A 13,358-nucleotide genomic window follows, 5' to 3' on the forward strand; every position below is an offset into this window, starting at 1 on the left:
TGGTGTATGGGTATAAACAACCAGAATCCAGCTTTGACGATCAAAAACATTTTAGCTTTATGCCCAGACTGACACCAAATTAATCACTTCAGCCTCAAAACCTTCCTAGTACTTTGTTCCAACATCTATCACCATATTGTGCTATTGCTAATTGTTTGTGACTGAATTCTGTGCCAGATTGTGAGTTTGAGGGTGATTTTTTTAAAAATAATCTAATACTCAGCATACTGTAAGAACTGAAGAAAAACCCACACCCAATTATTAAATAAACGAGTTTTTCCTTCTAACACAATATGCTGTTCTTACAAACAGTTCTAAAAGTTTGGAGAAGCTCTATCAATGTAATCAGTCTTGAAAGTATGCCTTCGCCTGGCTCTTCTAGTCAAACAAGACCCCCTTCAAGTCCTCACTACCTCCTACAGAATAGCATGCCACTTAAGGCGACCGTCTGCCTGCAATAAACACACTCACATGACTGGCAAACAGAGTGCCATGAGCAATGAATAAAAAGAGAACAGAAAGCAGAGGGAGAATGGACACATGTCATTGCGATGCTCTCCCTGATTTTCATTCGTCTTTGACTACGTGGCTCACTGCTTATTTTCAGGGCTCCTTTGTATGGTTAGTATGCTAGCATAGGTGCACACTTGACAGGAAGTGGCTTTCTTTGTAGTAATGGCTCATTTGCATTACTGGAAAGCACTAGGACATAGAAAGAAGATAATAAGAGCGAACGGATTTTAACCCATTGCTAAAATAGTAGTATGGTACTATATACAGTCTATGATTGCATACATTGTTTAAATTCCTTGTACTTAGTGAAAGTTGACCATCTATACCTTCAAAGAAAGGTAACTCTGGAGATGCACAGTCAATCTTTCTGCCTCCTTAAAGCAAATACTATCATTTGAGCTTCCCATTGTAATCAGCAAATAGCATTTTACATGCTTGCTCTTACAAGATGATATTCTCTCTTCTTTCAGATTTGGGAAGCTAAAAAAAAAAAAAGCCTCTTAGTTAAGACTTTAAATAGATAAGATTCACCATTTTCATAAATACAACCCACCTAAGATCGTGAATTGATTGCCTTTTTGCTTGAGTGAACTACTGGTATCTGTGCTGCAATGTTAGGCATAAACTGAAAATGCTATAATGAACATTATGCTTGCCATGAAGCATTTATTGTAGCAAGGAATATTAGAAAGGAAAACTGGAAAGGAAGAGCTTGCTTCAACGCCACTTAACTGCTCCTAACTAACCAACCTGAGTTTTCAAAAGAAGTTGGCAGATGAAGTCCTGACATTGAGAAGGACACAGGAAGCTTAGGGGAAGATGACAGTAACCATTAACATCATTTATGTCTCCTGACACTGAAATAACACTTCCCAAGCAAACTTCTGATACTAGTGTCTTCTCTGCCTACAAATCCACCGGAGTCCCACAGTTTTACTAGTAGACACACCAGTCTCCTTGTTTATAGGATACCCTACCTTCTTCTTTATTTAATCCTCACCCAAGGATATGTTTTTATTGATGTTTCAGAGAGAGGGAGAGAGAAAAACATTGATTGGTTGCTTCTCGCATATGCCTTGACTGGGAATCGAACCCACAACCTTTTGGTGTATGGGATAATACTCCAATCAACTGAACCACCCAGCCAGGGCCCCTATATTCTTCTTTAATGCACATTCGTTCCACAGTCTCCACATCCCTGCCAACTACTATCACATTTCTCTACCAAAATTCTGTAAAAGAACAGTTAGTATTCAGTGCCTTCATGTTCTTGCTTTCCATTCATATCCCAGTCCACTGAGCCGGGCTTCTAGAACAAAGACTTAGAATTACAGTAGGTTTTCATTACTAAACTCAAAGGATATTTTTCAGTCCCTGCATTACAGGACTTCTTCATAAAAGTTGACTGTATTGGTGACTCTCCTTTTCTGAAAACCTCCCTTACTTCAGGTACCTGGACATCAGGCCCTTCTAGCCCTTTTCCTGAACATTCTTTTACTTCAGAAATTTCCCCCTCACTATCCTTCACTCTTAGCATTTAAAAGCCATTTCCCCAGGTTTTACCTCTTAGCCCACTTCTCTTTTCACTCTCTAGACTCTCTCTAGATTTGTTCACACACTTTCATGAAAACTATACCATCACTTCCTAACCCATTTCCCATCCCAAACCTCTGCCCAGATCCTTACCTGTTACAAGACTCCTTGGAGACAAGCCCACCTTACCTGACTCTCCCAATGGGCTTACCTGACTATGGAAACGCAGTCTGTGCCTCCAATGCCACCAAACCATTCACTCTAGAAACCCTTCTTTCCCCTTCCTTCATTTCATTAATCACTGAACCCTGCCATTTTCACCTCTTATGTAACTTGTTCCCTTTTTTTTCATAACTACTGCTCCAAAAACACTTAATTACTGTTTTCCACATGCTACCTTTAATCACACATATATTGGCAAATGTAATTCCCCTGCCCTCCACCTCTCACTACCACCTTCATGTGGATTATTTCTACAACTCCATTACCACCTAATTCTTCCAAAAACACTTTCTCTGCCCCCCCCCCTGCCCCAAGCTGGGTTAGCTACCCATCATTTGTACTCCTAAAACACCCTACTTACATGTCAATCATTGCACTTAAATTGCAATGATTTGTTTGCATATCTTTCTTCATCACTAGGCTGTGTATTTTTTTAAACTTTTTCTTCGGTGTTTATCACAGTGTATGGTATCCATGAGGTGCACAAAAACTGTTACCAAATTAATAAGTGCATCCAGTCATTCACTGATTTGTTTGCCCAGGTAATCTCTCCTATTCCAAAAGAAAAATATGAGTGCTATAATCTGTTTAGCAATGATATTTCACAGGAAAAATGAGTACATGAACATTCTGGTTTATCTATCAGCCTCTCCTGAGATAAGTGAAAATGCATGTTCATTAAGACCTGAATTCTCCGGGTGAAGTTAGCATCCAGGCCGTAAGTCTGAGGAAGTAAATAACAGCTTTACCAGCCCTTCAGCTAGACTCATGGGACTCAGCCCAGAACAGCCTGTCGTCACTGCTGCCTCTGATCTCTAACAAGGCACATGTCTTGGCCACTTGCCTCAGGCATGTGAAGGTTATGTCTGTGTCAGGATGAAGGTGCCCCTGTGGTTACTCCCTTGGAAAACGTAACTGCGTTTAGGATCAAAGCACGGAGATACCAGGCCATAAAAAGTCGTATACCAACTGCTTCTGATTGAAAAATGATGTCACTGTAGTAAGAGTTGGATGGTGGTTTGAGTCTAAGATAGCTTGACAATTGATTATCCATGATACTACATTTGAAACAAAGTCAATCTAGATGTGGTTTCACACTGCCTCCGAGCTGTACCACTGCCCAATGTACACCAGATATTATATTACCGAGCAATTGAAAAAGTATTTCATAATTAAGGGAGATAACAAGACAGCATTTTTCATAGCCGATAAATGAATCATGAGTTTGCTGTTTCAGAACTTTGGTGGGGACAAACTTAATATGGCAAAAATGACCATCACCTGGAGTCCCATTCAGGAACATATTGTTTTAATTCTAGCCATGCTCAGGCAAACCTCAGCATGTTGGAATAGTGATAATAAATGATGACCATTATAATATCAACAATGGCAACACTTATGCCTGAGACAAGTGCTCTGTACTTTCAAAGTGGACCGGGAGCTGGGACATGCAAAGTAGGACACGGCTGTTAACAAGACAACTGTCCTTGGGGAAACAGGAAATGCAAGCCGTAACAGACCTACCGTGGCCTGCACACTTTGAGGGTGAGACCCGGGTACAGATACCCTGTGTGAAACATTTATGTATGAATACATTTATATTCTTGGTTCTGTCTGCAATACACTGTGGTGCTGCCTGGTGTTAGAAGTGGTGATTTATATTTCTAATCTTCCTTTTTTAATCCCCATCACACTGCCCATTTGGATTGTGCTTCCCAATACTCCCTTTTTCCTAAGGGTGATTCTTGAAAGTTGGTTTTGTGTTCCCGGTTCCTGACCTCAGGTTACCTCTCAGAGTTGCATCTTCTCATGAACACGAGGGCCGGACCATACCCATCCCAGGGCCCCTGTCCCCTGCAGCTGAGAGGGATCAGAGGAAGGAAACCGAAAGTTGCTTGAGATATTCATGAGCGTCACCATCACCTCCTAAATACCTCTAAACCCCGAAGAAGAACCAGGAAGTGAAATTAAAGTGAGATGAACACATTCCGCAGCAGTTCTACTCTTACTGTTTATATTTGGAAAATATGCATGGCCTAGCCTGTGTATGCATTTGGAACATGGAATGGTAAGAGTGCCTCTACTTGTTTGTTTCATTTGCAGCATAACGGGGCACACGGAACACTGCTCCACGTTTGTCTGTCTCTCGAGTCCATAGTCTTAACATCCACGTGATGTGTTGCCGCTGACAAGATGGCAAAAGAGTTTTCACTAGACCGAGATGATCTGTCCACACTGTGTTCTATTAGCACCGCTAGTGTAGGTGTAAGACTGAAGGTAGGTGGTATATAGAAGCTAATTTTTAAGCATGTCTAGTCCCCAGCCTCCAATCCCCTGGGTGTACTAGATGCTTCTCATTTTAGCATAAGACACAGACCTACTGCCATCAAAACTTCTATCACTGGACCTGGCTGGCATTGCTCAATGGTTAGAGCATCAGCCGGTGCACCAAAGGGTTGTGGATTCCAATCAAGGGTAAGTAGGCAACTGGGTTGCAGGTTTGATTCCCAGTCCCAGTTGGGGTGGGCGCAAAAGACAACCCATCGATATGTCTCTCTTACATCCACGTTTCTCTCGCTCTCCCCCTCTCTTCCACTCTCTCTAGAGATCAATGGAAAAAATATCCTCAGTTGAGGATTAGCAAAAATAACAACAAAACCCAAACCAAAATGAATGTATACCTCTTAAGTGTATCATATAACTTCAGGTAAGAACTAGGAAGAAAGTGACCTGGGGAACACAGCTCTCAGCTCAATCTTAAAATGTCAGATCATTTACCATAGGTAATATGAGTTACAGCAACAATGACAAAAACTCTCTGGTATAAGAATTGATTCCCTACCCCCCCCCCCCCCCGCCGCCTCACATTCGCTGTGGAAATTGATTCATCCAATTAACTGTCCAAGAAATAGGTACATTGTAAAAAGAATGTATTGGATAACCCAGTGGTCGGCAAACTCATTAGTCAACAGAGCCAAATATCAACAGTACAACGATTGAAATTTCTTTTGAGAGCCAAATTTTTTAAACTTAAACTTCTTCTAATGCCACTTCTTCAAAATAGACTCTCCCAGGCCATGGTATTTTGTGGAAGAGCCACACTCAAGGGGCCAAAGAGCCGCATGTGGCTCGCGAGCCGCAGTTTGCCGACCACTGGGATAACCCCATTAATTATTAAAAGTTTGTGAAATTCCAGGCATTCAAGTAAAGTAAAACTTGAAAACTTCTTGCAGCGGGAAGGGCTGAGGTATGGAAGGACGGGCCAGCCTGGCTCAAGAGCGTGGCCCTGGGGCCAGTTTCTGAGAGCAGCTCCAGGTATTTCAAAGTTCCTTTCTGTCTTCTACAAATCGACCCACAGTTTTTCTAAAAGTTCCTTTTTTTGTCCCTCCAAAGGGTGTGGGGATGACACGGTAGCAGGGGGCATGATGATGAGGTCATAGCCGTGTATATATGCACATGTCTGCTGTACATTGGTTATTTCTCAGTCCTGGGATCAATTCACAGACCCTGTGTTTTGCTTTGTTACATTTTAATAGCCCGTCGTTACCATTTTAGACCCTTCAGGTGTTTGAGTGTGTTTCCAAGGCTGGCAGGATCCACAAAGGACCTTCTGCAGAGAAGATTTTTGAACGATCCCATTATAGTCCTAATTGAAGCTGAGTCGTTCATGGCTCTCTGAAGCTGACAGTGAAACATGCCATCCTCTGGGCATGTGCCCCTTATCAGAGCCACTTAAGGTAACAGCATCCTACAAAAGGCCCTCTGGGTCTCTAAAGGCACAGAGCCCTCATTACTCCTACAGCCAGGGAGAGCTTTAGACCACTTCTGGGAATGCAAATGAATGAAACCCCATGTGACAGCTGTAATAAAAGGCGCCTGTCTTTTAGCAAGGCATTCAAATGCCATCTGGCAATTTCGTTGACGTCAGCAGGCATAGAAAAACAACTGCCCACTGCTTTCCTCATCATTCTCTTCCACCCCCAACTTTGCTCTCCCCTCCTCCCTGGCAAAAAGCTCCAACTTTTAGTTACGGAGGAGGACGGGAGCAAAGTAACCTTTAAAAAAGATGATCTCTACTGCTCGTCTGCTCCGAAACAGCTTTAGCATCAGAGCAGCCGTGGCATTCGGTCCTAGCTCTCCCCATTCCTGTTAGAGGTTGTATAGATCGTTACATTAAAGAGAAAATTTAAAAGCCTTTTCTATGTGTGTTTGAGAACTTGATGTACGTTTATTCCGAGACTAGAGGTGTTAAAGAAAACTATTAATGTGACTTTTGATTCCACACATGCTCTCTTTGATCGTTGCAAATAAACACCCGGTGTTATGCCGAGAGCAAGCCTGCAGCCCGAGGCTGAAAACACTGGCTTGAGAACTTACATGTCATACACATGTTTTTCAATAGTTCATTAGAAGCTTAGATGGACAGTTTTTTTTTCTATGTTGAAATCATATGATAACAGTTATCAAGTTATTTTGCTTTCGATATATTCCATGAAAAATGTGTATTTTAAAATTATTGAACAAAAAGCGAATAGATCACTTGAATGTTTGTACCCTCATCAAGGAAACAGCAGAATTATAGAAGAAACACCATCCAACACAAATTTCTTAGAGAAGTCCTAATTAAAAACAAACAAAAACCTCCTCTAGTATTTGCACATGGTATAGAAGGGCATAGAAGTTTTAAGTTATTATTACCTATATTGGCTTTTTTGATTTGCAAGGGGGAAGTTGAATACTGACAATACCTAATCTGTTCCTAGAAATAGCCAAGCTCCACTAAAAGTAAAGAGTAAAATGACCTCGTTAGAAGCTGATTCATCAGCCATTTTTCAGGCTCCGAAAGGATTACTTGTCAAGGGAAAAGAGTACACATTTGAATGAGATCCTACAATTTTATCCATATCACTGGTACCTGCTACTTACTGGTAGCTAGTCAGACCATTATCAGATGAAAATGATCTCTGAAAAACAATTTTATATATTAAATGAAGGGTGTCTATTAAGTAAATACTAGCCAATCTTTTGGTAATTGTTAGATGCATAGTTTCCGACCTAATTCTTTGCCTTTCTTAAAGTTTTGCTTTTTCCCTTCTTAAAAAATCTTAAACATTCTAATATGAAAAGGAACACTGAACACCATTATTTTCCAATTATACTTTCTCATGAAAATCCATTGCATAAATTAGGTGAGCAATTTTAATGTACATATATAACTATGTCACTTCTAGGCCAACTTTTTTTTTCAATAGCTCCCTCTTATCTATTAACCTTTTTTTTAAAAAAAATATTTTTTTATTGATTTCAGAGAAGAAGGGAGAGGGAGAGATAGAAACATCAATGATTGGCTGCCTCCTACACAACCCCCACTGGGCATCTGCAACCCGGGCATCTGCCCTGACTAGGAATCGAACCGTGATCTCCTGGTTCATAGGTTGACGTTCAACCAGTAAGCCATGCTGTCCATGCATAAATTCCCTATTCTTTATGGGTTAAATTGCAATTCCCATTCTCCAGGAGTGCTTTGTTGATCCATTTCTGCTCTGCATTACAAGTGCCCTGTACACATAGCCTTGTTTTAACTTCTAGAATTATAGAAGAAACACCATACAAATTGCAATAGTCTATGATAGTCTATGAACATTTCCTCATGAAACTGTGAACTCCGTTAAGATTAGGGTGCTATTATTCACCTTTGTATCTTCAGTGTCTAGTATGGTATTAAGTATTCAATAGATGGCTGGAGAATGAATGAAAGGAAAAAAAGAAAAGGCAAGACAAGCACAACAAGGAAAGAAAAATACATCAACCAAGTCACAACTGAAATGTCATTACTAAACAAACAAACAAACAAAAAAGGATAAAAAAGATAAATTATGGCTGAAGGAAAACAGCTAGGATTTATTGAACATTTACTATGTACCTAGTAGCATGCTAGGCATTTTCACATATCATCCCACTTCATGGTAAACAAAACCTGATAACTGGGTATTATTACCACTTATATATAAAACAATTAGATTCGGGAGGCTTTGAGAATTAATAGTTCCTCAGCTGGCAAATGGTGGTGGCAAAATGAAGTGCAGGTATGTGGACACTGTAACTTTACAAGATATTTAATAACCTTTGTTGTTTTGCTTCAAGCAGAAGGGGAGATGGGAAGAGAAGGCAAGAAAATGAATAACCTATTGTTGAAGTTGGGGTGAATCTTGAAAATTCTAATAATAAATCTATTATGACATAAGATAAAAACTCAACAAAGTAGACTTAAAAAATACCAACTCGAGGCTAAGTCTAAACTACACTTCAGTCCCAGGACTCCGCCTGGATTTGTTAACAGCTCTCTGGAACAAAAGGTCATTACTCGCTGCTGATTTAGAGACTACATCTTCACGGAACATATAAACTTAGCAAGTTTTTCAAAAACACCTGTCACTTGGTAACTACTACTTTTTTATGAGCTATGCATATTGGTTTTAAGAATGAAAAATAAGAAATCCAGGAGGCCCTGGTACAATTGGGCAAAGGAAAATATCAATTTAGCAACAGGAGAAAGAATGAGATCAAGGACCTATTAGTAGATTTGTTCTTCTAAGCTTTTACTAATGAGCCAAAAAGTCTAACACACTTTCTAGAAAGTGTTAAATAAAACAGAGGCAAAGAGTGTTCTGAGTGCCTTACCTAATTATAACTGCTTTTAAGTGAAAATTACTTTTCTTATAACAGAGAAATTGAGAGAACAGACTCCACAATTGTCTAGAATACAGTTCACATCTTTTTAGGAGAAGGAAAGCAAGGACACAAAAGATGAAAATTACCAGGGGAAAAAAAGCATTCTGAATTCGAATGGCACACTTGAGACAGATCATTTGACAGAACAGGCCTTAGCTTGTCTGAGAACTAGTCTGACTTTGAGTCAACATAAAACATCTCCTACTCATGATAACGATTTTTGGAGTTATTTCTAGGATTGTAAAGTAAAAAAGAACAATAAAACTTACACACCAGTCTTACAGTTGGTCTGCAAAACAGACTATTTTAATCAGAAGTCTGGCATTCTGCATCAAGTTATGAATACTGGTTGCTAACAAGGAACAATCAATATGTGTAAAGCCTGTTGAGGTGAAATAGGAGGTTCTGATATTGGGGAGTGATGCTGCTACACTTTATGTAGATGAAAACATTCTACAGACATAGGAAACTTAAGGATTTCATAATCATATTGCAGTAATTTCATGTTCCACTGCCTCTGATCAACAATTTGGGATTCTCAGTGGCCTCATGTACTACTTGGTGGAATTTCCTGGGCAACTGACCAAAATCTATAATTTTCTGACAAAACCATCATGTGATTTTGAGTTGATAATACTTTATCCCACTCATATGGAAGTTTCTAATGTGTAAGTATTCCAGAGTGTGGTTTTCCAGGATAGCTCTCAAAAGCAAATTTCTGTACCTGCTAAATCAGGGGGGTCATCATTTGACAAGGACACTGCCATCTGTGTGACCTTGATAACCAGGAAAGATCTTTCTTTGGACTGTCTTTTGTGAAAGCAGCAAGGCTTCTACCACTTCACAAAGTACACGGAGTGGCCAGATTATTATGTTCTCTGAACGCATAATAATTTGGCCACTCAGTGTAGAGCCTATATAATAAAAGGCTAATATGCAAATTGTCCCCTCGACCAGCAGGCAGACTGGCCAACAGCCCATGTCCCCTCCCCATGGCCATGTTGGCCGGACCCCACCCATGCACAAATTCATGCACCGGGTCTCTAATATATATATTATATAAATATTATGTCAACATAATATTTATATTTATATATTTATTTATATTTATATATACACATATACACTGAGTGGCCAGATTATTATGCGTTCAGAGATCATAATAATCTGGCCACTCAGTGTAGTCTCTTTTCTGCACCAGTCATCAGAACATTAGCTGAGAATGGCCTTCACTGATCAGTTCTACTTCTGTCCTCATCAGTCAAACCTAGTTCTCCAGTGAAGGTATGCTGCTTCCTAGTTCTCCAGTGAAGGTATGCTGCTCTACTGTTCTATGTTATACTAAAATTAATATATATCTCACACCATTTATGTTTTCTCCTAATATTTGTAGGCTATAAAAAGATGAAACCTGTTTTTTTTTCATTGATCAATGAAAACAAAGCAAAAAAAGATAATACTAGGAAATTAAAATAATATCAGCACTTATTCAAGGCTTATGTCAGGAACTAGTTTAAGCACTTATATGGAATATGCCATTCAGTCCTAATGTCATCTGGCAAGAAGGTACTGACATCATCAGTGTTTTATAGATGAGCTAGTAGAGTTTAAATAACCATCCCCAGGTCACACATGTAGTAACTGGTGAGGCAGGATGTGATCCCAGGCAGCCTCTGACTCCACACTCCGTGTTCTCTTAACCATTAACCTCTATACTGTCTCATTGATATCCATTTTGGAGACATTTTTATCAATCTTCTCATTCTTAATGAAATCACCATAGGAGTTAAAGTAAATTAAGCAACTACTTGAGGACAGCCTAAAAATCACTGGAAAAATTATATAGCTATACTTTCTGATCTCCTAACTCACAACCATTTATTTATCAAAACTACAGAAATATGGGAAACTATATATATAGTTTCTATATTCAAAACTGTAAACCATTAATGAGGCAAGGTAAGGGTGAGGGGAGTATTTCAGAATATGAATTTTGGGAGGAGCTAAGGTTGGTAAAATATAAATATATAATAAGCGAAAGCAAAAGCCAGTTTTTAGACAATGAAGGGGGAAGAATCAGGAAATAAGTCTGCAATTTTCAAACTGTTCTACAGAATTCAAGAGTTTCTTAGGAGGTAGTTTGTCAAGAATAGTTTAGTTTCAGCGATTACTAAAATTATCTTTTTCTCCCTCCACATATTAAATTGTGGGAGAATATTATTTATAAATGTACTTCCTCTATATCCTACCATGAACTTCACTCTACAACAGTGCACTTGTTTTCAAGTGCAATCAAGGGTCATATTGACATAAATATTTCCACTTACAGATAGACAAGAGCAAACACAAAAATGAAAAAGTTTACAGTCCCAAACATATTGCTACAAATATCAACATGTATATTTGCAATGAACATTGTTTCAGATTTTAGCTGTACCATGCATGGGTCACTGATGACAAACCATTTTAAGTTTCATAATTTACTATGTAAGTACATACATTACCACTATAATTTTATTACTTCAATATTCTGAAATATTTAAAAATAGAATTCAATAATTAATAATAATTCAGAATGTATTATTTATAAACTAACTATTTCTATCCAAATGATTTTCTTTTATCTCCCCTTTTTTTTTTTAAATAGCAGATCACAGAGGGATATTTCCATTGGGTCTTATTTTGGAGGGCGATATCTTTCGTAAAGATAGTTAGTGGCAGAATCAGAGAACAGAGACTTGCTAAGAGAATGAAAAATTAAAAAACTCCCCCAAACTAAATAATCCAAATACACATTTTTTAAATGTAGAATTAAATCTTTCAAAGGAGTTTTTCTTCTTTATCATATTAGTCAATAAAGCTATGCTCAATTTTAAAATTCTGGTATTTCAAAATTTTGCTTTATATTTTACACTTAGGAACATATCTATATGCTCAATTCCAAAGGAAGAAAAAGATTGCAAGTTCCATTATGCTGCTGTGCTTGCAATGTCTATGGATGTGTGTAGTTAATTGGTTAAGCAATAAAGTCTAACAGGAGGATAAAAGGCAATAGATGAGGTGGCAATAGACATATTTGGCTCTAAGCTATGAAACATGTTCTGCCTGGTTCCCCATAACTTTCTTATACAATGACCTGTATCAATATTAAATTTGTTGCTTGATGATCCTTTAGCAAAACCAAACCAAAGCCCAAACAAACAAACAAACAAACTTTACCTCAAGGACATAAAAGTATGAAAATATTGGGTAGTCAACTTTCCCTTTGGCATTATATATTTTACCTGCTATTCTGGTTCAATTTAATGTTTATCAGGGTGATAAACTATTTCTAGTTTGCCTTTATACTGCTGGCAATGAAGTCCAATATTATGAGTACCTTTCATAATTCTCAAAGTGAATTTAGAAAGAACTGTCTTTGCTATTTTTACCAAGCCCAAATTAGTTCATTGTAAGGAAGGTTGTTTGAAAATCTCAGTAATAAACAAACCTAGAGGCTGTAATTTTCTTGATAGTGGAACCCTCCATTTGCTTCTGAAAGCAGTAGGAGGGCATGTCATTCTTCTTCCCATTTATTATTCATATTTCATCACTATCTTTTATGTGCTACAGTAGTTTTGAAAACGCCAGGACCGAATTTAGGAGGTTAATTTGTACCATTAGCTGTCACTTTTAAGAAATGCTTGCTTATTTGCTTACTTGTCAGGAAAGCAATGTGCGAGTGTGTGGAGAGGGGGTGGAGGAGCATTACTTTAATACTAGACGGTGCATTTATTCCTCTGATTTTGCACACATTATTGCTCTTAGTGTCGCACACAAAAAAGCAAGATATAATTTGCAGTCTAGCTCCGTGATCAATCGAAATAGAAACAGAAAAGAATCAGAAAGCCCCTGCCTGTCAAAATACACACTAGTTCATTGATCGCTGTGATGGCAGCACTGAGTTGACCAAATACTTTTGGACCTTAGATTATTTTTAATATTACCAGTGTGGTTACAGAGCTGAATTCTGAAACGACCTTTTCTTCTCTCCTACCCCCAATTATCTTTTATTCATCCTTCCAAGCCACTAGCTCCTATGAAATTTTCCCTGAAGATACCAACCTACCCTGATTTTTTTTCCCTTCTCTAACTCACAACCACCACAGTCAATATTGGACCATTAAAATGTTATATTGTTTTCTTCATTTTTGTGTGCCTCTCATGTTGTTTGTTTTTAAACCAACATTTTTAAGTTTTGAGGAAAGGAGCCATATCTTTGAACCCCAGGAATTACTCACAACTCTTTGCTCCCTCTCCACAATCCCCTATCCCCAAACTATGAACTCATTGAAACGGGCATAGACATCCCCAAGAGG

The 13,358-nt window shown here is 38.5% G+C and overlaps 1 protein-coding gene across 2 annotated transcripts in view; it reads right to left on the minus strand.

Annotated features, from left to right (window-relative positions):
* PDE3A (phosphodiesterase 3A) overlaps positions 1–13,358 on the minus strand; it is a 260,175-nt gene that overhangs the window by 64,347 nt on the left and 182,470 nt on the right. The window lies entirely within an intron of this gene.

Source organism: Eptesicus fuscus, chromosome 7, assembly GCF_027574615.1.
Source record: "Eptesicus fuscus isolate TK198812 chromosome 7, DD_ASM_mEF_20220401, whole genome shotgun sequence".
Lineage (NCBI taxonomy): Eukaryota > Metazoa > Chordata > Mammalia > Chiroptera > Vespertilionidae > Eptesicus > Eptesicus fuscus.